At 32.7% G+C, this 27,015-nt stretch overlaps 1 protein-coding gene and 1 long non-coding RNA gene across 5 annotated transcripts in view; one reads left to right on the top strand and one right to left on the bottom strand.

Moving 5' to 3' along the window:
* Positions 1-2,889: 2,889 nt before the first annotated feature.
* LOC108489126 (F-box/kelch-repeat protein At3g06240-like) overlaps positions 2,890-27,015 on the bottom strand; it is a 29,893-nt gene continuing 5,767 nt past the window's right edge. For 2 of the 3 annotated variants that reach the window (XR_008271960.1, XM_053019849.1), the window contains one exon: positions 2,890-3,197. The gene's annotated coding sequence lies outside the window, so the exon portion shown is untranslated. Of the gene's footprint in view, positions 3,198-5,040; positions 5,085-5,190; positions 5,259-27,015 lie in introns of all 3 variants that reach the window. The other variant, XR_008271959.1, reaches the window with a different exon arrangement.
* On the top strand, positions 14,464-26,256 carry LOC108489127 (uncharacterized). Of its 2 annotated transcripts, XR_008271962.1 has the most exons (5): positions 14,464-14,895; positions 14,985-15,047; positions 19,027-19,662; positions 19,769-22,993; positions 23,781-26,256. It is a non-coding gene; the product is annotated as an uncharacterized LOC108489127 (long non-coding RNA). The 2 variants fall into 2 exon arrangements; XR_001871899.2 differs by having other exon boundaries at positions 19,027-22,993.

Below are 27,015 nucleotides of genomic sequence, written 5' to 3'. Positions count from 1 at the left end.
AAATCTCTGAGCTGACATAAACAAAATCACAGTAGACAATTTACTCAATTCATCTGATTCAGTTAGAGTAATTCCACTATTCTAACATTTCAATTTAATGATCTTTCATCTACAATTTACAACAGCATCATACAGAGTCAACAATCCATTCCTAGAATTACATCAAATTCATCAAATGGTAAAAGCATCAAGTCAACCAGAAAACAGTAACCTCGAGTCAAAATAGGGCAATCTTTGCAAACTTTTTCAATTAAAATATACTTGCCTAAGGGGTTCGATACTTTAATCACAAAATCAGTAGATTCAACAGGCAATTTCTTACTGGATACTAAATTCTCACAAACATAATGAGTTGATCCAGGATCAATCAATGCAATAACATTAGTGCCATAAAGAGAAAATGTACCTGTGGTAACATCTGGTGATGACACAACTTCGTGAACGCGAATAGCGTAAGCTCTGGCTAGCACTCTAGCCTCAGATCTTACAGTTAAATCTCTAGTCACACCTTTGCTACTAGACACATTCCCCGTATTTCTCGGGGGTCTCTCTCTCATAGTCGTATTGCTTGGTCTTGCTTTTTGAAATTTATCTTTCTCGGATAATTCTGGGCAATCTTAAATAAAATGATCTAGTGAGCCACATTTGAAACAAACTTTATTTCTCTTATTCCAGCACTCTCCAAAATATCTTCTCCCGCACTGTTGACACTCAAGTTTGTTGTTTCTCACACTGCCAACACTCGAGACAGAAGTAGCTTGAGCTTTAGAAATCACATATTAATTTCCACGATCCCTATTCTGATATCATAGTGAAGCATGTGATCGACTAAACGAATCTCGAGATTTCTTTAATAAAGAATGATAAGGTTTATTCATCTATCTTTTTTCTCGAATCTCTAGCCTCTGAATCAACTTTCCTCTTTTTTTGGCTAAGTTCTTCGGCTTTGCAAGCTCGATCAACCAGAAAAATGAATTTTTTCAAGTCTAGAATCCCTACCAAAAGTTTAATATCTTCATTCCTCCCATTTACAAACCACTTACACATAATCCCTTTAGTAGAAACACATTCCCAAGCATATTTACTCAATCTCACGAATTCTCTTTTGTACTTAGTCACAGTCATACTACCTTGTTTCAATTCTAAAAACTTTTTGTGCTTTTGATCTAGAAACCGTTAGCTTATGTATTTCTTCCAGAACTCGGTCTGAAAGAATTCCCAGGTGACTCTCTCTCTTGAGACCACCGATACTAATGTATTCCACCATTGATATGCAACGTCTTTCAATAGAGATACCGCACATTTAACATAATCTACTGGTGTGCACGACAATTAATCAAATACCCGAATAGTGTTTTCAAGCCAAAATTCAGCTCTCTTTTGGGATCATCATCAATGGTAGCTCTGAACTCTTCAGCCCTGTACTTACGGATTTTATCAACTGGTAGCTTATTTACTCGTTGATATTTCATAACTTGAGGGGTTACAGAGACCGGTTGGGGATTAGGTGGGGGTGGAGGTTGTTGAACAGCCATATTTTTTCGAACAAACTCCGTAAACCACTCATTTATCATCTGAAAAAAGGCTTCTCTAGCCTCTTTTCCCTAACAACTCGATACAGGTCTAGATCCAGATAGTGCTGCCCTTTGAGCGGGAGCTGACGCATTACTTTCAGCCTCATCAGCTATAGCTCGATTAGGATCCATTTACTATATGAAAATACATTTTAAATGTCAGAAGTCATCACACTATCACAGGTTATATATGACATGTATAGCTAGACTCCTACATATGCTATGTTAGTTCTATAATCGACTAAATCGTAGCTCTAATACCAATAAATCTAACACCCCTCACCTGTATTTAACGCTGAAATAGGGTTACAGAGCATTACTGGACTTATAACACATTCAAACATACCTTTCATATACAATTAATCAATTTTCAATCAAATATTAATCAACAATATTAAAATCATCCCTAATATGATCCTACGAGGCTTTAAACATGCATCCAGGGTGGTTCGGAACTAAACTGATAATTTAGGAAATTTTTTAACACTTAGAAAATTTTTGCATAAAATAGGGGACACACGCCCGTGTGGCCCACACACCCGTGTGGCCCGGCCGTGTGTTTCACACAGCCAACAGATACGCCTGTGTTAGAAGCCGTGTGGACATTCGAAATGGGAGCACATAGTCTTGTCCCAGCCAGTGTTCAACCCAGTGTAACTCTCTGAATTGGGTCACACGGCTAATACACATGCTCGTCTGGCTAGCCTGTGTGCCCTATAAATGGCTAGACATGCCCATGTGTTAGGCCGTGTATAAGGCCGTGCTGATCCTGTAGGGTATACTGAATTATGCCACAAGACCAAGTCACATACCCATGTGTGAAGCCATGTGGAGCATACTGACTTGGTTTTTAATTCAACACTAAGGGACACACAGCCGTGTAACATAACCGTGTATCACATACGGCTAAGACACATAGCCGTGTAACATAACCGTGTGTCACACACGGCTAAAACACACCCCTGTGTCTCTACTCGTGTGGACAAAAATAGGTTATTTACCAAGCTAATTTGCGACCCAAACTTGTACACACCTACATCAAACCAATTGGTACCAATACAAGGCATAAATAAGCATTCAATCAAATTCAAACAAGGCATAAATAAGCATTCAATCAAATTCAACCAAGCATCATTTATTCCATTTCAACACCAACAAATACAAGACTCAGCATACTAAAAGATGCAATTCAAATACATGCCAAATTTTACCCTTCTCATTCATCAATATCCATTTTCAAACATGCATCAAATTACCTAAACTCATAAGCATACTAATTACCAATTTATTAACCATTTGATATTCACCATATCCATTTTCAACAAGCATCAAATACCATCATAACTAGCATTTATAAGGCAATTACTAAACTCAAACAAAGGCCATTTGGACACTTATATACATCATCAAATTCACCATTATAAGCCAACTCACGTGGCTATATATATAAACCAAACCTAATATTTACAAGCCAACACAAATGGCCAAAATACATATACCGAAAAGACCAAGTCCCTATACAGGCCATATACTTAAAATACCAAAGTTCATAGGTACCAAATGATAGATGGATAGTGTGAAGCAATCTCCGATGATCCCCGAACCCGAGCTAGCTTGATAACACTATAAAAAGCGAGAAAATAAACAAAGTAAGCTATAAAACTTAGTAAGCTCGTATACAATAAACTTAATTCTATCTCAAGATTATAAATTAACAATTTGAATATATCCACATTTAGCATATATTAGCTAACAAATCTTTCATATACACAATTATAATATTAATCACATTCTTCACAAGTTTCTTCACACCAAAGCTTATACATGTCATGTACGTACCTGTACCGTCTCATATCATTATCATACTCAATCACATATTTCGTTTACCCATTGAACCATTAGGAATAGAAGTCAGATACTCAAGAGTCTCGTACACTAAGTACCTATACCATGGCCCGAAGCCAAATCAAGGTAGATTATATCCGAAATATTAATATCATGGCCCGAAGCCAAATCAGCCTATATTCATGGCCCGAAGCCAAATCGATATAACTCACACCTGAAGTGCTAATATCTTGGCCCGAAGCCAACTTAATGTATCCCCTAATGACATGTCACTAGTATCCTAAACTATTCCTAAGGTTTAACCGGGACTTCCAATGCCGAATCGTCATCGAAAGTGTTCGTAAGATCATAAATCACAATTTATGCAATATCAAAGCATTTAAACACAATTATAATAAAGCTCGTTGCATAAGAACCTACCTCGAGTTCAAAAAGAATGAAATAGACCGATTAATTCAAAAGTTTATTTTTCCCTCGATCTAGATCCGAACTTCATTTTTCTTGATCTAAATATAATCAAAATTAACTTATTTAATCATCTCTCAATTTAATTTAATCCAAAATTCACATTTAAGAAAATTTACACTTTTGCCCTAATATTTCACATTTTTCAGAATTTAGTCCTTATTTCATAAAATCACAAATTAATGAAATTCAAAATTCATCCATGCTAGCCGAATTACTATTATGCCCCTAGCAACCCATATTTTTCATTTATTTCATATTTTAACCACAAAGTTTCCACATTTCACAATTTAATCCCTAATTTGCATTTTCACTAAAATCACTTTATAAAACTTTTATAATCCACAACAAACATTCATAATCTATCATCAAACATCAAAATACTCATGTATTCATCAATGAAACATTCAAAATCTTTAACATTTTTTCAAAATAGTCCCTGGGCTAGCTAAACTAAGCTACAACGATCTCAAAAACATCGAAATCACTAAAAACAAGTCAAAAATCATACCATGCATTCAAGTCTCCATAGTCGAATGTTTGAAGCTTTGTTAATGGCTTCTTTAAGTTAATTTCAGTTGTAAGAGATGAGAATAAAGATGATGGCTTATTTTATTTTATTTGTTTTATCTTTATTTTACAAATTACATTATTAACCTTTAATAAAACATTAATGTATCACAAAAACCATGGACATAAATGTCCACTAACCTTAACAATGGTCAAATTTCAGCATAAGGCTCCACTATTTAATTTCATAGCCATTTAATACTTTTAGCTAATTGAACTCCAGTTTTACACTTTATGCGATTAAGTCTTTTTTATCAAATTGAGCAACCAAACGCTAAAATTTTTTAACGAAAATTTCACACAATCATGTTATCATGTTGTAAATATTAAAATAATAATAAAATAAATATTTTGACTTCGGATTTGTGGTCCTAAAACCACTGTTCCGATTTTACCAAAAACAGGTTGTTAAACACACGCTCAACTTGGCCTAGCCCGTGTGGCCCACACAACTACACTAACACCATCACACAGTTGTGGCTTGCACACGACCCACCAGACGGTCGGGCACACACTCGTGTGGCATCGGCAGTGTCATTTTTTAGCTTTTGTCGAACCTCAATTTTTTCGTGTTTTAGGTACACACCTGGTACGATTTTGATGCGAAACCACTCCCGAGACCACTAGAACCTAAAAATAGAATTCCAATCAACAAATCTAAGTACCGAAACACCAATTATCAAAACCCCAATCGACAAATTGAACAAATTACACAACGAAAAGTTCAATTACTTACCAGAACAATTACGACAATCCTAACACCCCACACGATAGACGAAGAATTCTGATCCCCTTGATTAGCACCTAACACCAAAATACACATCAATAACACAACCAAAACGACCTACAATCGCACAACACTTCAAATACCAAACACAACTTGGGCAAAAAACACAAAATCAAGTGCAGAGATCGACAATAGTTTGAACAGGAAAGGAGAGGGTAACAAAAAGAGGGAAAAACGAGAGTGTCAAAAAAGGGAAGAACAAACTGACATCAAAATTTTTAGAGAGAGAGAGAATCAAAATTTTGAAAAAATAAAAATAAAAATAGATAAAAATAATATCTCAACTCCACCAATTATCCCACTAACAAATCGCCCCCACTATCTCACAACTTGATTCTCATCCAACAACTTCAAAGTTTCGGTTCCACTGAGCCTCTATCACACAACCGAAGCAAAAATTAACACTCACGCTCGCGCAAGGGTTCAAACACAGTACCTCCAACACACTAACTCTTTACCACTCGAACCAATAGGCTCATTCTGATATGGATTTACTAAAGATAATATATAACGCAACCCACCAAAGATAAGGCTAGGGTAAAAAATAACAAAATTTTCCAAAAGTAGGAATTGAAACCAAAACCTCACACACACATACCTAGAACAATTAACCACTGAAGCAAATACACATTTGTGTCAGGTATTTACAGAAACATAAATAAATTATTTAGGGTGTTACAATGTCATTTGGTTGTGTTACTATCTGTTATCATAGATGGATTTAGTTACAATATATACGTAACGAAAATCACCTTGGTTCTATGCTAACATAATTAATAGACAAGATTGCTCGGAATACTTTTTTTGGATATGATAGTAAAGTTTTGAGCTCATAAGGTTATATAATGACATGTAATTATAGAATAATTAATATATGTGGTCCCAGTGGGAGATTGTTGGAAAATATGGTCATCACATATAAGGGTAATTACATGTTATTATTTATTATCATAAAAGGTTAGCCTAAATTAAAAGTGGTCTAATTTGGTTAAGGTTTATTGGGTTCTAGTTATTAAATAAAGTATGGGCTCAATATGTGTGGATACTCTATTAATTAATTTGTAATTAATAATGGGCTGATTAGAAATTAAGTTAATGTGCGAAAGTTATATATTAGGGCTATGGTCCCCAAATTACACATAAGATAACTTTTCTAATATCTCATCTTTAGAAAAGAGAGAGTCACCTTCTTTGAATTTCTTGTGTGCTAATTTGGAATATCAAAACCCCAAGATCCGTAGATTTCAACAAATCAATGAATTCATGTACTCTTTCGCATCTAGTTTTGTTCTTGATGGTTTGACATGATAGATTCTCGTTTACAATTTTAAGTTTATATCAGATTTTTTTTTAACAGTTCTAACAACTTGAACATAGAAAGCACATGAAAAGAAGTCAAAATGAAGAGCAAACTAACATCACAACAAAACACATCTCACTCAAATAGGCAACAAATACAAAGGGACACCATAAAATAGACACAACATTACCAACTTTCAATGAACAAAAAAGGCTTAGACTCATGGTAAACACAAGAAGTCAAACAAAGTCCAAGAAAACAAGTGTAACTTGTAACTCTTTCATGCAATCCAAGTGAAATTGAAAGTATCAACACTAGAACTCGACACCATATCTTATTGTCAAGTATTAAGCACAAGGAAAAAACTCAAAAACTTCATATCAACATTTCGTAAATCAGCAAGCAACCACCTTCTCACAATATCATTAAGCTTTTTGTTACTTTGACAATGATATTGTCACCAACATCACCAAGCTCCGAACCAGCAAATAAATCCAACAACAACGAAAAGCACCTCAAGAAAGCTTAACAGGAGTTTTAAAGAACATCTATGCAAGCTTGATATTAGCAAAAACATCAGTTAAGCTAACAATCTCATTAACAAGCTTCATATTTTTTTATTCATAGTTAGGCAAATATATGAAGTTATGCCGTAATATTTATTGGGTAAACTACACACATAGTAATCCAACTATCTAAAACTTTCATTTTAGGCACCCAAAACAAAAATATTGCAATTTAAGCACTCACGTTACATAGTTCGATCACTTTGGTCACTCATGTTAAAATCATAAACGGCAAGCTAATGTGGCAATTAAAGAATCGGTATAATAACAAATTTAGCCCTCAGCTTTTACATATTATATCAATCTAGTTACATATTTACAAATGGTCTCATTTGATCCTAATTTTAAAAAATACATAAATATTTTCAAAATAATAATAAATTTAAATTCTATATTAATACTAAATAAATATAATTATATTAATATTAAATAAAATAAAAATCTCCCGCCCTTGTCTCTCTACCTCCACCATCCTCGTCCCTGTTTATGGATTCATTCACTTATGACATTCATAGTATGACATATTTTAATCCTGAGTGGATGAGGACTATGTATGTGTGACTCATATACGTTGATATAAGTAAAAGCCTAAGTTCAAATAGATAAGAAATCGAAAGCTGGTGTGTTGGATATATGACTTTTGCAGTATGTAGCATAATTCACAATAGTGGAATTTATAGCCAAAAAATGGGTAAATGATATCATTTCATTGACATTACATGATAAATGAAAAATAAATATGGTCATGAGTCGATTGTCTTTTTCATAAATGGCTTGATTACTATTTGATAGTAATTGACTTTTAATGAAGGAAAATGTAATGATTACCATGGGATAAAATAAGATCATTTTAGGATAATAGATTTATCTTAAAAAGATCAAAGATATCCTACGAGGATAATACACTTATGACAAGGTTATTGTACAAGCACTAATTGAGTAGTTTTCGTAATGGTATGTAATAAGGGAGAGCTCAATTACAATACTATAGTGAAATGACTTTGTAGCTAAATAAATTTATAATTAATAGGTGAGAATTTTGAACTTAATTATAAATTAAATATAGTCTTAAAATAGTATATATTATATAATATTTTATATAGTATTTAGAAAACATTATTTCATATTATTTATGAAAATATATATTATTTTAAATACAAATAAATTTAATATTTAATAAGTACATATAATTAAATTATTTATCGGACGAGATAAAAAAAACTAGTTTATTATATTTATTTTGACAATTATTATTATACAATATAATTTAAGGTTTAGTAACATGGTATATCAAAATTTTAATGTTTTCATTATGATGTTTTTAATACTTAATTGGTGGGTGTCAAAACCAAGCAATTAAAAATAAAGAGAGTTTTAAATTAAAATTAATACTCTCAAAATATATATAACAAATAAAATTTTAAAATATATATATTACAAAATCTTAGTTTTGATTCATGAGTTTGATTATTGATATAAAAATAAATTTAATAGTTATAATTGTCAATGTCACATTTATCAACCAATATATCATTACCTTCTCGATAATTAAAAGAAACTTGTTGAAATTATTTCCGTTATTAACAAGTAATCATATAGCATAACATCTAGGGTTCAATTTATTAATAACATTAAAATTAAGAACACCTAATTCTAATCAACAAACACATACAAATAGAGTTTATATAGACCAAATCACATACCCATACAATATGAATTGCATGTCTAAATTCTACTCAATTATGTTATTCGTCACAAGTAGTAAAATAATTAAACAATTTTAGATTTAAAGAGTCTAATTAACTTGGAAAATATTCTAAGATATCAAATACGAATTCTATATTTAATAAACTTGAATATTTGAAATTAAAGATATGATATCTCATAATTAAAACTTTAAAATCTCGTTGACAAGAAGAAGAGTTAGCAACTCGTGTCAAGAAAAAACACAACAATAAAATAATACTAAATGCAGACAGTCTAATTGGGAAACAGGAGAAGAATCTATCAACTCTTAAAGAATATTGTTTGATGCAAAATAAAAAGGAAATCTAGGATCCTTAATCAACTTGTAAAACAAATAGTGGGGCATTCGTACAAAGCACTGTAACATTATTATAAAAAAACTAATTGTAACATCTCTATCATCATATATAAAAAGAATTCCATAAGGGGCTACAAATTACAGTTATTTTAATTTAGACGGAGCATGTATTTTTGCGTTGATGAGATTGTTAATGGACTTCATTTGGTCGGTTTTACCCTCCAAATGCTGGATTCAGTTACAATAGAACTAGTATTTTACAGCTTGAAACGTGGTAGACAACATGTTTTAACGTGGCAAAAGCCTACAAAATGTGGCATTCCTCTGTCCCATATTTACCACGTGGCTAGTAAAGAAGGAACAGGGAAAAGAATTGAAAAGTAAGTGGATATATCACCGGGGAAGGAGTATGATAAAAAGAAAATTAAAAAAAAAGTTAACACTATGTAAAATCATTACAGAATTTAATTGTACATTTTATACTAATAAAAATATAAATTTATTATTTTAATAATTTATATCTTTATTTTTAAAAGAATTAAATTAAAATTTTATTATTTTTGGAGTTAAAGTATAACTTTACTATTACTAATTTAAAATTTTACAAATTATAAAAACTCTAAATAAAAAAAATTCACTTTAGGGAGTAAGCCCTTGCCAACCTCTTGACTCTACCACTTGGTTGACGAGAATATGACGAATGGGTCGGTATTGTTATTTTTACTAAAATTTATAATTTTAAAATTTTAATATTTTTAAAGTTTGAAATGCTTAATGTTATTTTTTAAATTTGTTACTAAAGTATTTTTTACCTTTTAACCGTATAAGTTTAATTTTTTTAATTTACTTCTAGTAAAAGAGTTTGGAGTGCTTTGAAACCGATATTAGTTCAATGGTTAGAAAAGACAAAAAATTGATATTTTGTAAATGTTTAGAGGTAAATTTATTAAATTTTTAGAATTTAAACTTAAATAATAAATATTGTAAATATTGAAGGTTAAATTTATTATTAGAATCAAATTGATAAAATATTTAAATATTAATAGAACTAAATTTGTTATTAAATTAATAAAAAACTCATTTCTTCAAAAAGTTTTTAACATTAAAAATAAAAATATTTAATTTAATATAATTTAATAAATAAAATTTAAAAAATAAAAATTTAATAACGAAAATACAACACGAGGAATATTTTAATAATCACTTTACGTATCTTTTTATGCTTTTGTTTGATGCTATCACATCTCACCCTCAAGTGCCATAAGATTAAGCGTTTTGTTTTTCAAATTTTTGTAGATAGCACGCGTTGATACCACAATAAAGCTGTTGTTTAATGTGGTAGGATCATTTGCCTTAAGTGCGATAGGAGTAAGGGTATTCTTTTTCAAATTTTTGTAGATACCACGCGTTGATACCACAATAAAGTTGTTTAATGCGGTGGGATCATTTGTTTTAAATTCCTACAAATAGCATGTGTTGTATATAGAGTGTTAGAGTGGTTTGTAGAGGTGATTCATAGATATAAACAGTCGTAGAATTATGATGTTAATCTTAGAAGGTCAAATTAAAATTAGAATTAGTACTTATATTTTTGGGAGAACTATAATATATTTATAAAAAAATTAAATTGAAAAAATTTTAAACTTTGAAAGGGAGCATGACCCCATGAGCCTCTACTTGGCTCCATTGTTGGATATAAAGAGGATAAAGTTTAGCATAGTATTAGTTAATAGTTGATTTTTGAGCTCTTCTCATAACAAAATCAACCCAAACGGCTTCACTTGATGATTTTGCCACAAAGGCTCACATGTAATAATGAACAACCACAAAGGCTTCTACATATAACAAGTTCCGCCACAAGGCTCACATGTAACAAAGAACAGTCACAAAGGCTTCCATATATTGATAAATTGGTGTTTTAACGATAGAGATTTGCCTAAACTCATTGCCATGATGTTTGCCCCTCATCGCCTAGTACTCATTCAACCGTCCTTTTCATCATATTCTTTTCCACATGACTCCGTGGCCACCATGACCAGGTCTTACACTATGTGATCTTCACTTGCCATGGCCATGGACTTCCATATCAAAATTCATGTTTACTGTCTCGATAAACCCACACACGCAAGTAGACTCGACATGTAGACTCATGGTTGATTGACTCATTGCAACAGACTTCAACATGTAGATGTATCTAAATTTCCAAACATGCAACTTAGACTCCTTATGCAAAGATAGTCGCGCTTCAAGCACACTCACGCATGCACATAATTTTTAACAGAACTAGAGACATATAATTTAGCTCATGCTTTCTTTACATGTTCATCGTGTTCATGCTTTACATGTTCATCGTGTTCATGCTTTCTTTTCATAGCAGAGGTGCATTGTCACTTAGGCATCAAGCCACACATACAAGCTTATTAGATATACATTTTCACAGAATCAACGCATCACACATACATAGCTTACATTTTATTTCACATTTCCATGGCATTGAAGGGTATTAGCATAAAAGTAACAAGCATATAAACATACATGCATAGACAAATAGAAACACTCAAAGTGTTCATAGGGTACTCACAGAACCCTCACAAGATCCTTACAAAATCACACAAAACACTCACGTAGCCTCACAGAGCCATACCTTTTTGCAACTTCAAACATCAATCTGAGCTTCTTTTGGGTAAATCGACAACCCCTAAATGTTAATCCACAGAAAACACATCAAGGTCTGCTCATCTAACTCATTTTTCCTTCTACTTCAAACACTAAAATCACATAGAAAAGCTCTACCAGCTAAACAGAACTGCTCTCCAGCAGCTTAGAATGCAAGGTCGGGAGACTTACCTTACAATGGGCATCTCAAGGTTGATCCTCTCATTCTAGGCTCATCCTAAAGGATGAGAGGATTTTCCCCTCAGCTCACCCTTATATAGCTATAGGCTACTTCTTGGGAAAGGAAGGGATCAGTTCTCTTCACTTACTCAGTCAACTAAATATTTTCCTTTGTTCTAGTGGATGTTCGATATGTGTATTAATCCATGTGATTACCAGTTAAATGCAAGACAGTTGTGAATACTAGAGTATGAAAACACATACGTGACTTAACCTTGGGTCTAAACTCATCCACTATCCATAGTTATTTCATCAAAGCGTATCTGGTGGCATAACAATTCACGCTTTAGCGCATCACACCTTCTTAGCGGCGACCCCATTATTTGAGTCTCCTCCATGTTTCGCTAGGCGTTCTTTCCTATATCAATCATGCATCTATGTTTACGTTAAGAGCATTAGTGGGGCGGATAACATCTATTTCAGAGTTTTCTCTTCTTAACTAGTTGTCGGCCTTAGATCTATTTCAGAGTTTTCTTATCTTCTCTTAGACTTACTCCACCGAGGAGAGGAAGAGAGAGAAGATATTTCTTCTTAATCTATCTCTTGCTCTTAACTTAACTCAAGTCCATATTGGAACTAGACACACGCCACATCAATCAATTGGTGGTCTTATCCAAATCTTGCCAATTCAAATAATACTAATCAAGTGTTTTCCTTTGGTTCTTAACTATTTTAGTTCATATTCAGTTAAGCTTTAACCGTCATTTCCTTATAACTTAACTGGCTCAAGGCCATCGTTACTAAGTGCTCTCATTGTTGACATAGACTTTCTCACCATAAGGTTTATTTCCTTATTACTTATAATAGATTACGCCCTTCCTAATTATGCCAATCAAAGTCTTTTGAGGCGAATCCTTACTCATTAGACATGACTCTTAATTGCCATGTGCCAACCTTGTGTCCGCCAACATCAAGACGTCACAGGCATACCCACATGGTTCTTATATTTTAGAATAGCTTTAAACTTATTCACTTCTAGACTTATTCTATCCGTCTTATTCTTTCGAATAGTATTCAAATGCTGAGATTCCGTTGGGTGGGATGTTACACCCTCCATGCTTCTCAAATAAGAAGAAATACCCATACTTCCCAAAATCTATCATAGGAGAAACAAGTAGGGTTTCCTTAGGAGGGAAACCAGGTGGAGAACCATCTAAAATGCCCTTCCCTTTTTCTTGTAGAGCCCCAACAATAGGAGTAGAAGGTGGATTACCCGGATACTGTAACTCATATTTTAACTCACCACAAAAGTCATCTTTTAGTTTTTTTCATTTGCACATCCAGCTTGGTATCCCACTAAGAGAGTTCAACTTGGAGCTTGGCAACCTCTTGTTGGAGGTAACCAACATCTTTCTACAAATGGTTGGTAACCTCATAACCGGTCATGGAGGAATGCGAGGCTCTAATACCCTTGATAAAGTTCGTTTTAGGAAGATAAAAGAGATTTAGAGTGAAGGATAAGAGAAGAGAGAACAGAGAATGTAACAGAGAAGAAAAAAATTCATTCCAAACTTTTCATAACTGCCTACTATCCCAAAACCATACTAAAATAGAAGGAAATGACAGTTACAAGAATTGGTTAAGAAGCTGTTACATGACAATTATTATTTCCTAACCCAAAAACTCAATGTTTCATTAAAAAACTAAAAACTAGAGCACATCGTTTTATACTAACATCAAAATGCAACACCTCATTGACCACTCATCTAAAAGCACCATTTCACTAACATATTTTTCTTAAAACGAACAACTTTACTAATTAACTTAACGACTCAATTTCATTGTTGATTTCCTGTCATAACAAAATGCCCAAAGCATAATATTATTATTTTGAGGAGCCCCACTAATACAAGTAGGTGGATCTCGTTGTAACCTCTTGAAGTCCCTCATCAACCTTTTCCTTAGTGTGGTTAACATATCACCTTTCTCCTTTTCCAAACCAACCCAATCCAACTCAAATAAATAAGTAAACACAATTTTCCTTTACAAAGAGAAAGAGATCTAAGGTGAAATCCATGAAAGATCCATCTTTACTATTTGATCTTTCACATAAAAAAAAGGTAAAGTTATGGTTTTTTTTTCCTTTGTTTTACTTTTTTCTTTTCAACTTGGGAGAACGAATTTTTCTATATTTTGTTAATAATAGAGAAGACAAATATTGATAATGACTAAAATAAAAATAAAAAGTGAGTTGGAATGCCACCATGGATTTCTGTCACCACAGGAAATTAAATTTTTAGTCGTGTTTTTAACGGCGTTTGAACTGAAAACTCTACAGAGGTTATATATTAGTGGCGCTAATCGAAAAATGTCATAAAAGGTAAGATATTAGCGGCATTCTTGAATAAACGCCGCAAAAGGATAAAACTGTAGTAGTACTTTTCTCAGAAATGCCGCAAAAGGTCAGTAATAGCGGTGTTTATAAAAAAAAGCCGTGAGCATGTATTAAATTTTTTACTAAACAGTACAGTTTTGTTAGTCCTAAAACCCCAAAAATTTTTCCCCAAATCAGTTCCCCCTCTCTCCAAATCCCTAAGTTTTTTTTCCCGAACCCTTTTCTTTTTTCCCCAATTTTTTTCCCCAAATCAGCTCCCCCTTTTCCCAAAATCCCTAAGTTTCTTTCCCAGACCCCTTTCTTTTTTCCCCAATTTTTTTCCCAAATCAATTCCCCCTCGAAATCCCTAATTTGTTTCGAAATACCTTTCTTTTTTTCCCAAATTTTCCTCAAATCAGTTCCCCCTCCCTGATATATGCGTAAAATTGTTATTTGTTGAAGAAGATAAAGATTGGCGATTGCTTTTGGTACAAAGCTATATATCATCTCATTTGTTCCTTTTTCTCGATTTGAGGTAATTGCTAATTCTTGTTTATTTCTTTTTTCTGGCGTTCGGGGTTTTTGCCGACTTACTCTTCTTCTGTAATCGATTGGTTTTTCTAGATCGGTGAGGTTTTCAAGGTTTTCGTCACTTTCTCCAACTTGCATTGCTTCCATTCCTAGCTGGTAATAAATTATTCTTTCCCTCACGCACACCTTTTTTATTTGATTAATTTCGCTTTATGTTTACATTTTTTATTTTTTGTTTGTTAATTGGTGTTGTGTTTGGTTGCTGGTAAACAAGAAGGAAACAAAGAGAAGTAAAGGAATGGTTCTGTTTAAGTTCTTTTTTTGTTTTATTAATTTTGTTTCAGTTGAACTTTGTGACCGATGTTAGCTTTTTATCTCGACATTGGAAAGAATATGAACTCTTTTGTTGCATTTGTTGGCCATTAATTATTAGAACAAAGTTTTGTTTCAATAGGTTTTGTTGCATAAATGGAAGGCTGAAATTTTATTAGGAAATTTTATTAGAAAATAATTAAAATATTTTGTTTGTTATTTTTTTTTTGTTAAGGCAAAAAGTTTTGTTTATGAAATTTTGTTGTTTGTTCTTGGCTTGAATTAATCGAAGTAATGATTTTCTTTGTGTTAAATGATTTTGAGATTTTGGGTGATATATTGATGGTCACCATTGTTTGTTTGACTTAACAAGAAACATGATGATGATGAGTATTAGTGAAAAAGGTGATAACAATAAACACAATGAAAAGATAAGTCAAAAATATAAGTCAGTATTTGTGAGAAAACAATCTAAAACTATTCTCAGCTATTAGTTCAATATAAGAGGAACAGAGTTCATGACTTTTCTCTCTATTTACAGAAAAAACAAAGTGCATGGGTTCTATCATCAAGCTATTTTGACAAATTTGATTATATACTTTAGGTGAAAGTCTTTCGGCTATTAACAATTTGACTACTCTCTAGATCATAAATCTTTCTAATAACAACATAACAAGTATAATATCATTTCTTATAACAGTTGATATTATATAACAATGATTTCGGAGGGCAGATTCCTATAATAGCTGGGAATTTTTCAAGCTTTCATTTGCTTATATTTTCATAAGAATTCTTATTCAGGTTCCTTACATGTGTAAATCTTAAATATATTTTCACTAGTAAAAATTTAGTTCTTATAAGATCATAACTAATTGGATTTTTATTATTTTAAAATATTTTATTATATGCGAAATTGAATTAGGTCTAATTTCTTTTAAAAATAAGTTCTTTCAACACTGTTTTACAAGGTTGAAACTTGAAATGATGCTTAAGAAATCTAATCAGCTATTTTACAATATTAATTAGTTTATTGAATGCATGTGAATTTGGCCATTTTCATGTAGTTCTAATCTCATGTTTTTCTTAGTTTATACTGAAACAAGAGTAAGATATTTGGAGTTCTTAGTTTATACTGAAACTTGAAATGATGCTTTGATCTTTAGGTGCACTATCTATTGAAAGAACTTGTAAAGAAGTCGATTGCTGAAACATAGGTAGACAGTTCTTGTTGTAGTTTTTTTTTTTTTGTGCTATTAATTTCTTTACGACTACTTAATTTCTTCCCATTTTTTACTAACAACTATATTGCCTTCGCCTCTCTGTCTCCTTTATTTTTTATGCTTTCAACTTGTTCTACCCTCTTAATTAATACTGCTACCAATCGTAGAATAGTAGTATAGTTGACAATATTGTATGTACATAAATAGCTTATCCTTGACCAAGATTTCCTGATGGACACTTCCATCCAAAGTTAAGCATCACTTGGTTTGGTTAGTTATTAACCACTCCCCCATTTTTCTTTTAACTTACCAAAATATATATATATTATTTTCCTCATCTCAATCTAAACATTCCTAAATTCCAATTTTCTCTCTACTAACTAAATACACTTTTTATATTTAAATAATTTTATGAATAATTAATTAATTTCTGATTAAATAAATAATCATATTTCATAATAATTTTATGATATATAATATTAATTAATTAAATAATCATATAATCATATGTCATATTTCATAATAATCATATTTTTTAACTTTTAAAAATTAACAAAACTATTCCCCATGTTGAGATTAATTTCTGGTTTAATTATTTTCACATACCCTTTTCCAATTAAAAGCTATTGAAGAGATAAGTAAATAATGATGGTTGACTTATTACTTAATAAAAATGAATTCATTTAGTCAATCTATACTATTTTTTAATAATTAAATTTTATATTTTTAATTTGTTACTTAAAATTTTTCAAATTTGATATTTAAATTTATCAAACATTATACAAATTATTTCAATATACTATAAGATTTATTTTTTATAAGATAATAAAATAATCAATGTATGATCCACATGTGGAAGATGACATGAAATTTTATTTTATTTTTGTATTTTAAATGTTCAATTATTTTTATTTATTTTATTTTAATTTTTAATTTAGCATAATAAATTTATTTTATGAATAATTAATTAATTTACACTACTCTATTAAGTTAACCATATCACGTTATAATCACTACTCTATTAAGTTACATGAACAGTAACTACATGTATTTTTTCAGAGTTGAATTTGAGTTTTATTTATTAATATCATGTAATGGCGATGATGAAAACGAAGCAAAAGTTGAGGCCAATTTTCAAAGCCATAAACATAAGAAATGGTTGCAATATTTAATCGATTTTTAAAATTTAAAACTAAATAAATAAAACAAATAACAAGTTTTTTACTTGAAAAGAAATTATTATCAATATATTGATTGATGAAATTTCAAATAGTGTTGTTATGATAAAATAATAGTTTGTGCAAGATTGTACATAACTTGGTTCCATTTATAACTACAAATTGGTTCCATCTCCAAACCAGTTTAAAAAAATTAGTAAATGAATAAAAGGAAAAATAAGAATATAAGTTAATGATTATCATAACTTACATAAACATTTAAAGTTAATGATTATCATAATCGATAAACATTTTAATTTGCATATCTTTTGTGTTTAATTTTGTTTATTTTTGAACTAAACCCGCTAATTAAGTTTTTTATGTTTTAATCTTGTTAGGGATGCAATTAGTCAAAAACAATCTAAAAAGAACTAATTTGAAAGAAAATCATTGAAATGGGGCCAAATCAAAAAGGTGGAGGAAGCCAAGGACACATCAAATATTTTGACTTTGTAAAAGCCAAAAATAGAAAAATCTTATTTTATTTTATATTTTATATTAAATTAGTTTACACTAAATTTAGTAAAACCTATATATATAAATAGGGGTTTTATGTTATTAGGAAATCATCCATTAATTTTGTATTTCCTTTAAATTTTGCTTGCTTTTATAAAATTGGGCTAATTGCCTTCCCAAGCCCTTTTCATTTCCCAAATTCTTCCATTATCTTCAACCAACCTTTCTAAACATAAAAAGCATGATTAATTGCATGCTTCACTAAACTTCATCTTAGCCTTAGGCCGGTGTTCTTTCCGGTCAGGAATCGCGAGATACGAATTCGTGCTAAAATTCGTCCAATCGGTATTTCTTCTTTTCTTAAGTATCAGGATTGACAACTCATCCCTTAAGGTTAACTCGATTACAAGTCAAAAAGCGCACGTTGGGTTGGAGTCGTGTTAGCTGATAGTTGGAGAAACGAGTCGGTCGTGCTGTATTTGGATCTTAGAGAACAAATCGATGAAGAAGTGATCGGGTTTAAATGACCCACGCAGTTGAGGCCGTTAATTCGAGTTGGGTTCTTAGAACGCATGGTTGCCGGAATCTTGAATCGGGAACACGTGTATCTCAGTTAGATAATCGGTAAGGGTTGGTTTGTAGGTCATACCGAAATCAGTTACTAGAGGAGGAATTTGTGATTAGGACGTTCTTAACTGCTATAACCAGTTTATCGTTTAGAGGAGAAGATTAATTTTTTAGGATTGATTCCTGATACAAAATTTACTGATTCTAAGGTTAAGGCTTATTTTATCTGTTTACAAAAGTCTGAATTTATTTCCATTTTACATTTATTTTCAATATTAATCAATCGTTTATTTAAGCTTATTAGATTATTTACTTTCTTAACATTCTCAAAACCCCCGATTTAATTGTTTATTTTTGTTGCAGGTACGTTTGGAATCATGGGCACGACTCTTGACACGACGTTTGACTCGACGAATATTCTATTCATAAGTGAACACAGAAGTTGATTACGATATCCAATCCCTTTGGACTCGACCTTACTATCATTCTTTATTGCAATTTAAAGTTGTTTTTGTAGGAATTATTTTTGGTGGTTTCGACGCCCATCAAATTTTGGCACCGTTACCGGGAATTGGAGATAATTTTTTAATTTTTGTTTGTTTTCCTTATGACCAGATCAGAACCGGGAACTCTAGAGTTTGAACTAGAAATTGAGAAATTGGCCCGACAATTGCAAAGAGAAGCCATATAACGTGGTAAACGGCCAAATCCCGGATTCGAAACCATATCATGCACCGAAGAGATTTTCTCATTTGACGAACCAAACAAGATGGCTGGGCAGACGATACGCCAGCTCGCGGCAGCTCCGGATGAACAATAACCTTTATATATAACCCATTCGGCAGGAGGAACGTCGTTCGAGTTAAAATTCGATTTGATTCATTTACTACCCACCTTCCGTGGACTGCAGAACGAAAACTTGCATACTCACCTTAAGGAATTCCATATGGTGTGCACAAGCATGAAGCCTCAGGGAGTAACCGAAGAACAAATCAAACTGTGCTTTTCCTTTCTCACTAGCCGACTCTGTTAGAGAGTGGCTATTTTATTTGCCTCCAGGATCTGTAAATATATGGTCTGACATGTCTTGTTTGTTTCTTGACAGGTTCTTTCCTGCAGCTGAGCAGCTGAACTAAGGAGGGACATTGTGGGAATCTGTCAAAAAGAGACTGAATCGCTTTACGATTATTGGGAGCGATACAAAAAGTTGTGTGCAAGTTGCCCACAACATGGATTGACTGAATAGTCACTCTTGCAGTATTTTTATAAGGGATTACTCCTAATGGAAACGAAGATGATAGATGCTGCAAGTGGGGGGCACTCGTTAATATGACGCCCCAAAGAGCGAGAGAGTTGATTTCAACCATGGCTGCTAACTCTCAACTATTCTGACCAGCCACAGAACCCATAAGATGGGTTAATAGGTTAAGTTCTCTATCTCTAGAAGATAAATTGATAAGCTAACTAAAGTTGTTCAAACTTTGCTTACAGATAAAACGGGCCCAGTACGATTGTGCAGAATTTGTGCTAAGCCAGATCATCTGACGGACTCCTGTCCGATTCTACATGAGGATTCGATAGAATAAGCAAATGTTGTTGAGAACTTTCCAAGACTGCCCCAGAGGTAGTATAACCGCTACTCAAACTCGTATATTATGGGGTGGAAAGATCACCTAAATCTAAGTTATGGGTCGAATCCTCAGTTCAATCAACCTTACCAACAAAGGCTTCCTCTGAATCAACAATTACCACCTTCAAATTCATCTTTGGAAGCCAAAGTAGAAAGGCTAGTCAATAGTACTGAGAAGTTTCAGCTAAAAATTGAAATGCATTTGTAAAAGTTAGATAAACAAGTGAGCAAGCATGCGCTCACGGTTAGCCGTTTGGAGTCCCAATGTAAACTGTCGTCCTAAACTAAGCCTAATCCAAAACACAATGTAAGTGCTATTACGTTAATGAGTGGGAAGATTTTGGAGCCCATACCTGGCATAAGTTGTACCCACAACGCTGGTCGAGATGAGAAGAAACTTGACACAGAGGCTCCAATAAAGTCAGCACCACAAAAATCATTTGTAGTACTACCTCCATTTCCTGGAAGACTTGCCAATGCAAAAAAGAACGAGAAGAGAAAAAGATCATTGACACCTTTCGAAAGGTAGAAATCAACATACTTCTTCTTGATACGATTAAACAAATTCCATTGTATGTAAAATTCTTAAAAGAATTATGCACAAGTAAGAAGAAGCTCTTGGGAAATGAAAAGGTGAGTGCCGAAGAAAATGTCTCCGCCGTTTTACAAAGGAAAATACCACTTAAATGTAAGGACCAAGGTACGTTTTCCATATCTAGCAAAATAGGTAGTGTCGGTATTAAAAAAGCCATGTGTGACTTAGGCTTATCAATTAAAATAGGTAGTTAAATTTGGCACGGGCTGGGACACGACCGTGTGCTTCATATAGAATGCCCACACGGCCTGAGACACGGGTGTGTCACTTGGTCGTGTGAGCCACACGGCCTACCCACATAGGTGTGTCTCCCTTGCACCTAAGTGAAAATTTTTGAAATTTCACGAAATATTATCTAAGTTCTTAATTTAGTCCCGACTTGTTTTTAACTCATAAATTGGGCCTCGAGGGTCTAGCTAAGGGACAACATGATTGAATATATTTGGTTTCGAGAATAAATAGTGAATTATATGAATATGTTCATATTTGATCTATAAACTCTAGTAATGCTTCAAAATCCTATTTCGGCGATGGATAAGGGTTAGAGGTATTACAAGTATAATCTTGGCCAGGATAATGTGGTGCCCGATACTCTTATTAGAAGATCTATGTCCGAGTTGATAGCGATATTTTCTCGTCTAAGTTTGTTTGATGATGGAAGGATTCTGGCCAAGTTGCAAGTTAAGCCAATTTGGATGAGTGAGATTTAAAAATAAGCAGCTTTTGAATGGGTCTCTGATCAATCGGGTTCAACAGATTGATAAGGGTAAGATTTTGAATTTCGGGTTTAATAGCAATGGTATTCTGTGTTTCCGAGGTAGGATTTGTGTGACGAGTGATGTAGATTTGAGGCAATCCATTCTGCGGGAAGCACATAGTAACCCCTATGCTATGCATCCCAGTGGTAATAATATGTACCATGACATCTGAGTTATATTGGTGGGCTAAATTGAAACGTAATGTAACCAAATATTTGTGTCTCATTGTCTAATGTGGCGGCAGATTAAGGCTGAGCACCAACTTTCTTCTAGTTTGCTATAACTCGTTAAGATTCCATTGTGGAAGTGAGAACGAGTAACTATGGACTTCGTTAGTGGGTTACATTTGATACCTACTAAGAACGATTTTGTTTGAGTTATTGTGGATCGATTGACTTAGTCTCTTTACTTTATTCCGATCAGGACCAGTTATTCTTTACAAAAGTTGGCGAAGCTTTACATTTCAGAGATAGTTAGGTTTCATAGGGTTCCGATATCAATTATTTCATATCAAGATCCTCGATTTACTTCTCGATTTTGGAAGAAATTACATGAGGTTCTAGATACTCGATTGGACTTTATTACAGCATTTCATCTGCAGACTGATGGTCAATCTGAGAGGGTAATTTAGATTTTAGATAATATGCTTCGGAGCTATGTTATTGATTTCCAGGATAGTTGGGAGGAGTTTTTGTAGCTAGCTAAATTCGTTTGTAATAATAGTTTTCAGTTTAGTATTCATATGGCTCCTTGTAAAGCCTAATATGATCGTAAGTGTCGCACTCCACTTTGTTGGACTGAATTGAGTAAAAGGAAGGTGTTGGGTCCTGAGTTAGTTGTCGAGATTGAGGATAAGGTTTACTTGATTCGAGATTGACTTAAGGTCAGTTCTAATAGACAGAAGCCTTATGCGGATATTAAGAGGAAGGATATTAAGTTCGGGGTGAGGGATCGTGTATTCCTTAAGGTTTCTCCGTGGAAAAAGGTTATCAAATTTGGTCATAAGGGCAAGTTAAGCCCTAGGTTCATCGAGCCATATTAGGTTTTGAAGCATGTCTGGCCAATTTCTTATTAGTTAGAGCTACTTTCGAAGTTGGACCACATTCATGACGTCTTTCATATGTCATTGTTTTCCTTCCTATGTTATTCCGATGGAGGAGATTGAGTTGAGGCCAAATTTTTCCTTTGAGGAGGAGTCGATGCAGATTCTGGATCATAAGGTTAAGGTCTTGAAGAGAAGGACCATTCTATTAGTTAAGGTTTTATGGCGGAATCATGGTTCAAAAGATGCCACTTGGGAGCCTGAGGACTCAATCCGTCAGTAGTATCCCTATCTTTTTTAGTCAGGTAAATTTCGAGGCTAAAATTTCTTTAAAGAGGGGTGAGTTGTAATGCCCCAACTTCCTTAAGTTTGGATTGTTTAAATATGTCAAATAATTTGATTTGGTATGTTGGTTAAGTACTTTGAATATTTTTTTTAGGTCTTGAGTTTGATTCCCTTATTTTGAAAATTTTCCATTAATTTTGGTACTACATAAGACTTGAGTCTTAGGGCTTATCTTTTGTTTTTGTAAGTTGCTATCAAGAATGAGCCTACTGGTTCAGTGGTAAGGCTTTAACTTACTCTTATGCCTTGTGTTTGAATCTTGTTGTGTGCAAATGTAGAAAAAAAAAATTCTTGCTATGTGTTAAAAGTTGTGGTCAATTTGAATTCTAAAGAAATCTGGTGGTTAGAATATTTTGTGAATATCTTGTTTATTTTTATTTTTTTTTATTTTTATCAATTTCCCTTAGTTTTTCTCCTCCCCAAAATCGTCCACTCCTCTCTCACTAGTCAGGTTTCTTTTGTTTTCCTCTTCTTTCTTTCCTTTCCTATTGAGTTTTCATTCTTTCCTTGTCTCTTTTTTTTTTTTTTTTTTTACTTTTGTTTTCCAGCCATTAAGTTATTGTGGGGCTATCTTTTTTACTCTTCCTTTCCAATCGTAATCTAAGAATAGTATAAGTAACATTGTTTATTTTTCGTTCGTTAAGCAAGGTTTGAAATGTTTAACTCATTCGTTAAGCAAGGTTTGAGATGTTAGTGTTTATTTCTCATTCTTCTTTATGTTAAGTGTTTCTCGTGGCTTTTGATTAGGTGAAGGGTGCGAGAATCAAAATCCTCTAGTGGAGTAGTCGTTTTGACACTGCTATTCTTTGAAGTAAGTGCTCATGTGTTGATTTTAGGGATTGTTTTCTTTTAAAAATAGGTGTAATCTAGTGGAATTTTGGGTTAATTTGTATTTGTTAATCGTTGTAGTTTGGTGCCATATGTAGGATTCAGAATGTATTGTTGTGTGATTTATCATAACTATCATCAGGTGTGTAAGTCTAACCTAAAAACTCGATTGGAACTCGAAAAACCCCGAAAAATAGTGGTTGTTTTAAAATTACACGTCACATGGCTGTGTGGCTGGCTGTATGCACTACACAGGCATGTGGTTAATCGTGTGCACTATACGAGCGTGTGGTTGGTCATGTCCATCATAAGGATGTACAGTCGCCCGTGTGGGGCACATGGGCGTGTGTGATTACACGAGCTAAACAGGTAAGTCATGTGAGCCACAAAGGCTGGCTTGTTGGGGCATGTAAGCCCTTTTCGGTCAATTTGAAGGCCTGATTTGGGGCCAATTAAGATACTCTAAAATTGAATCCGTGATTATTTTAGAAGCTTATAAAACATAAATTCAGTATGTTATGTGTTAGTATGCTTAGAATGCATGATTAGTAGGATTAATTCTGTGTGAGCAATATGATATGATCTATGAAAAGATGTTTAGGTATGAATGTCATACATTTTATGTGATATGATTATATGTTAGTTTGTTCATGCATGTGCATTGAGATGGGTCCTGATATGTGATGGAGGAAGTGTTTTTGGTAGTTTTATTACAATTTTGGCTGTTAAACCGTAATATCTGTCTGATAGCTCAACTACACTTTTTTGAGTGGTATAACACCACATATCAATGTGATTGGATAGATGAACTATTGTAGTCCTATTTGGTGTGATTAGTTGGATGGAGTTGGTGTGTAGTGAATGGGGGCAAGTTTTGTTTTGATATGATGTATGTTTCTGAAAATATGAAAACCTGTTATGATAATTGCATATGAGTATGTTATAAGTAAAATTATGTGTGTAGATCAAGTCACACACTAGGCATCCAGCTTATTCCTCTATTTGATTCGTTTTAAGTGATCCTCAAACTTAGGATTTGGCAGCGATTCCAGAGCTCGATTCTGACATTTTAGTTTTAAGTATGTTTTGGATTTAATTTAGGTTTAACGAGCTTTCGGACATTTTAAAATGTTTTTAGGGCATTTATTTTTGTATTTGTTTTTATTTGCAAACATAATATTTTTAAATGGTATCTGTAACAAAGACGACATAACTGTTAAAACACTAAGATTTTCAAAATTAATAACTCAAAAATATTTTTTTGTTGCAAATGTTTTGAAATCAAGTAAAAATGTTGTTTTGCAATTATTTGATAGTTTAAGTGAATGAGTTTGTTTAAAAATAATTGAAAAGACAAGTTGTCTTCAAAATGCGCTCTCACACGAATTTTTGGACACTTTTGTTTTTTGTTAAATTAAATAAATTTAATTACATTCGATTTAAACATAAGTTTTCATGAAAATAAACGAACAATATTTTATGTACCAATGTAACTTTCATAATCCAATCGTAACGTTTAAGTCGAGTGTGGGGTGTTATAGGAGAGGAAGGTTAGTGGGTTTTTATAAAAGAATTTATTAAAAAGAGACTTACGGAGATTATGACTAACGTCTCTACAATTAACAACTCAAGAGACGCGAGAAAGTGTCTCTATAGGTAATCCAGAGATACGCAACCTAGTGTCTTCATTAGTTAGTTTTAAAGAATAAAAGGAAAATGCTTATATATTTCACAACAAACAATCGATTCAAAGAACTTACTTACATTGGTGTTGATAAATGATAAAACTAACATATTTTAATCTCGTTTTTAATACATTTTTGGATGAATATTTATGCAAATTGGTGAATTTGATGTCCTAATCCTTTGAATTCATGTTCCTATACTTAGATGAGCATTTGAGAGCTAAAAGAGCGAAAAACGAGTGAAAATCAGTCAAAAAGAGCAGATTTCAAGAGCTACATGAGTTGGGCCTTTCCACACGAGCTAGACACACAACTATGTGAGCCATACGAGCTAGACACAAGGCTATGTGCCAGGCCATGTCGATTTCGCAACCTACTTTCCAAACACGCGAAAAAACATAATTTTTAGGCTTTCTGAGTATTCTAAAGTCTATAAATACCAAATAGAAGAGGAGATATAGGAGGATCAAAGTATATTGAAGAAAACAACTTAAAAAACACCATTAGAGCCAACTCTGAAGCAGATTTCCATTAAGATCGAAAACCTTCTTCTAATTTCTTTTGAAGTTTTTATGAGTTTCTTTGTTTTTTTGTGGTTTTTTTGACTTTGAGATGTTTTCATTTAGAATTATGAACTAATTCCCTAGATACCTAAGAAAGATGAAACTTATGATGAATCCTATTATTTAATTTATATTTTATGCGATAAATATTTGATTCTTGTTCTCAATTATGTGTGCTAATTTTTTTTTAATATTTCTAGGATATTAATCCATGTTTAATGTGCTTAAGACAGAGGAGTAAAAGTCTCTATTTAAGAGTAGATTTATTATAATTGAGTGGAGTTCCATGCAATCCTAAAAAATAAGACGATATAAATCTACTAGATTAGAGTCAAATCTAATAAGGGAATCCATAGATTGAGTTAATATGATAATAAGGGTTTTAATTAGAAAGAAATTTCAATTAATCAACTTAGATTCAGTTGCTCTTACTCATAAAAGAGATATTAATATAATTTAGGGATTTCTACAGATCAAGTTACCGAGTGAATAAATCGTTTAATTCAGATTCACAATAATAGATGAAGTTTAGGTGGATTCTTTCCTGAGTATTGTCTCTCTCATTGGTTATTATTCAATTATTTTCTTGATTTATTCTCTGTTGAGTTCTTAATTAAATTAGTTTAGTAATTTCAGTTTAAAACTCATCACTCCAAATTATCGACTAAATAATAGAAAAACGGTAATTACTAATACTTTTAGTCCTCGTGGATACGATATCTCTACTCACTATAGCTATACTATTTATCGATAGGTGCACTTGCCTTTATCGTATTTTTAGTTAGTCACATGAGACATATCAAGTGTAGTTACGTATTTTCTCTTAATAGAATATTGAGGGAACCTCCCTTTGCTTGACACGTCCAACAAGAGGCTTGAAGGAAAAAGAACTTATTTACACCGATG

Source organism: Gossypium arboreum, chromosome 10 (assembly GCF_025698485.1).
Source record: "Gossypium arboreum isolate Shixiya-1 chromosome 10, ASM2569848v2, whole genome shotgun sequence".
Lineage (NCBI taxonomy): Eukaryota > Viridiplantae > Streptophyta > Magnoliopsida > Malvales > Malvaceae > Gossypium > Gossypium arboreum.
The sequence above is the reverse complement of the archived record's forward strand: the minus strand, read 5'-3'. Positions and strand labels throughout refer to the sequence as shown.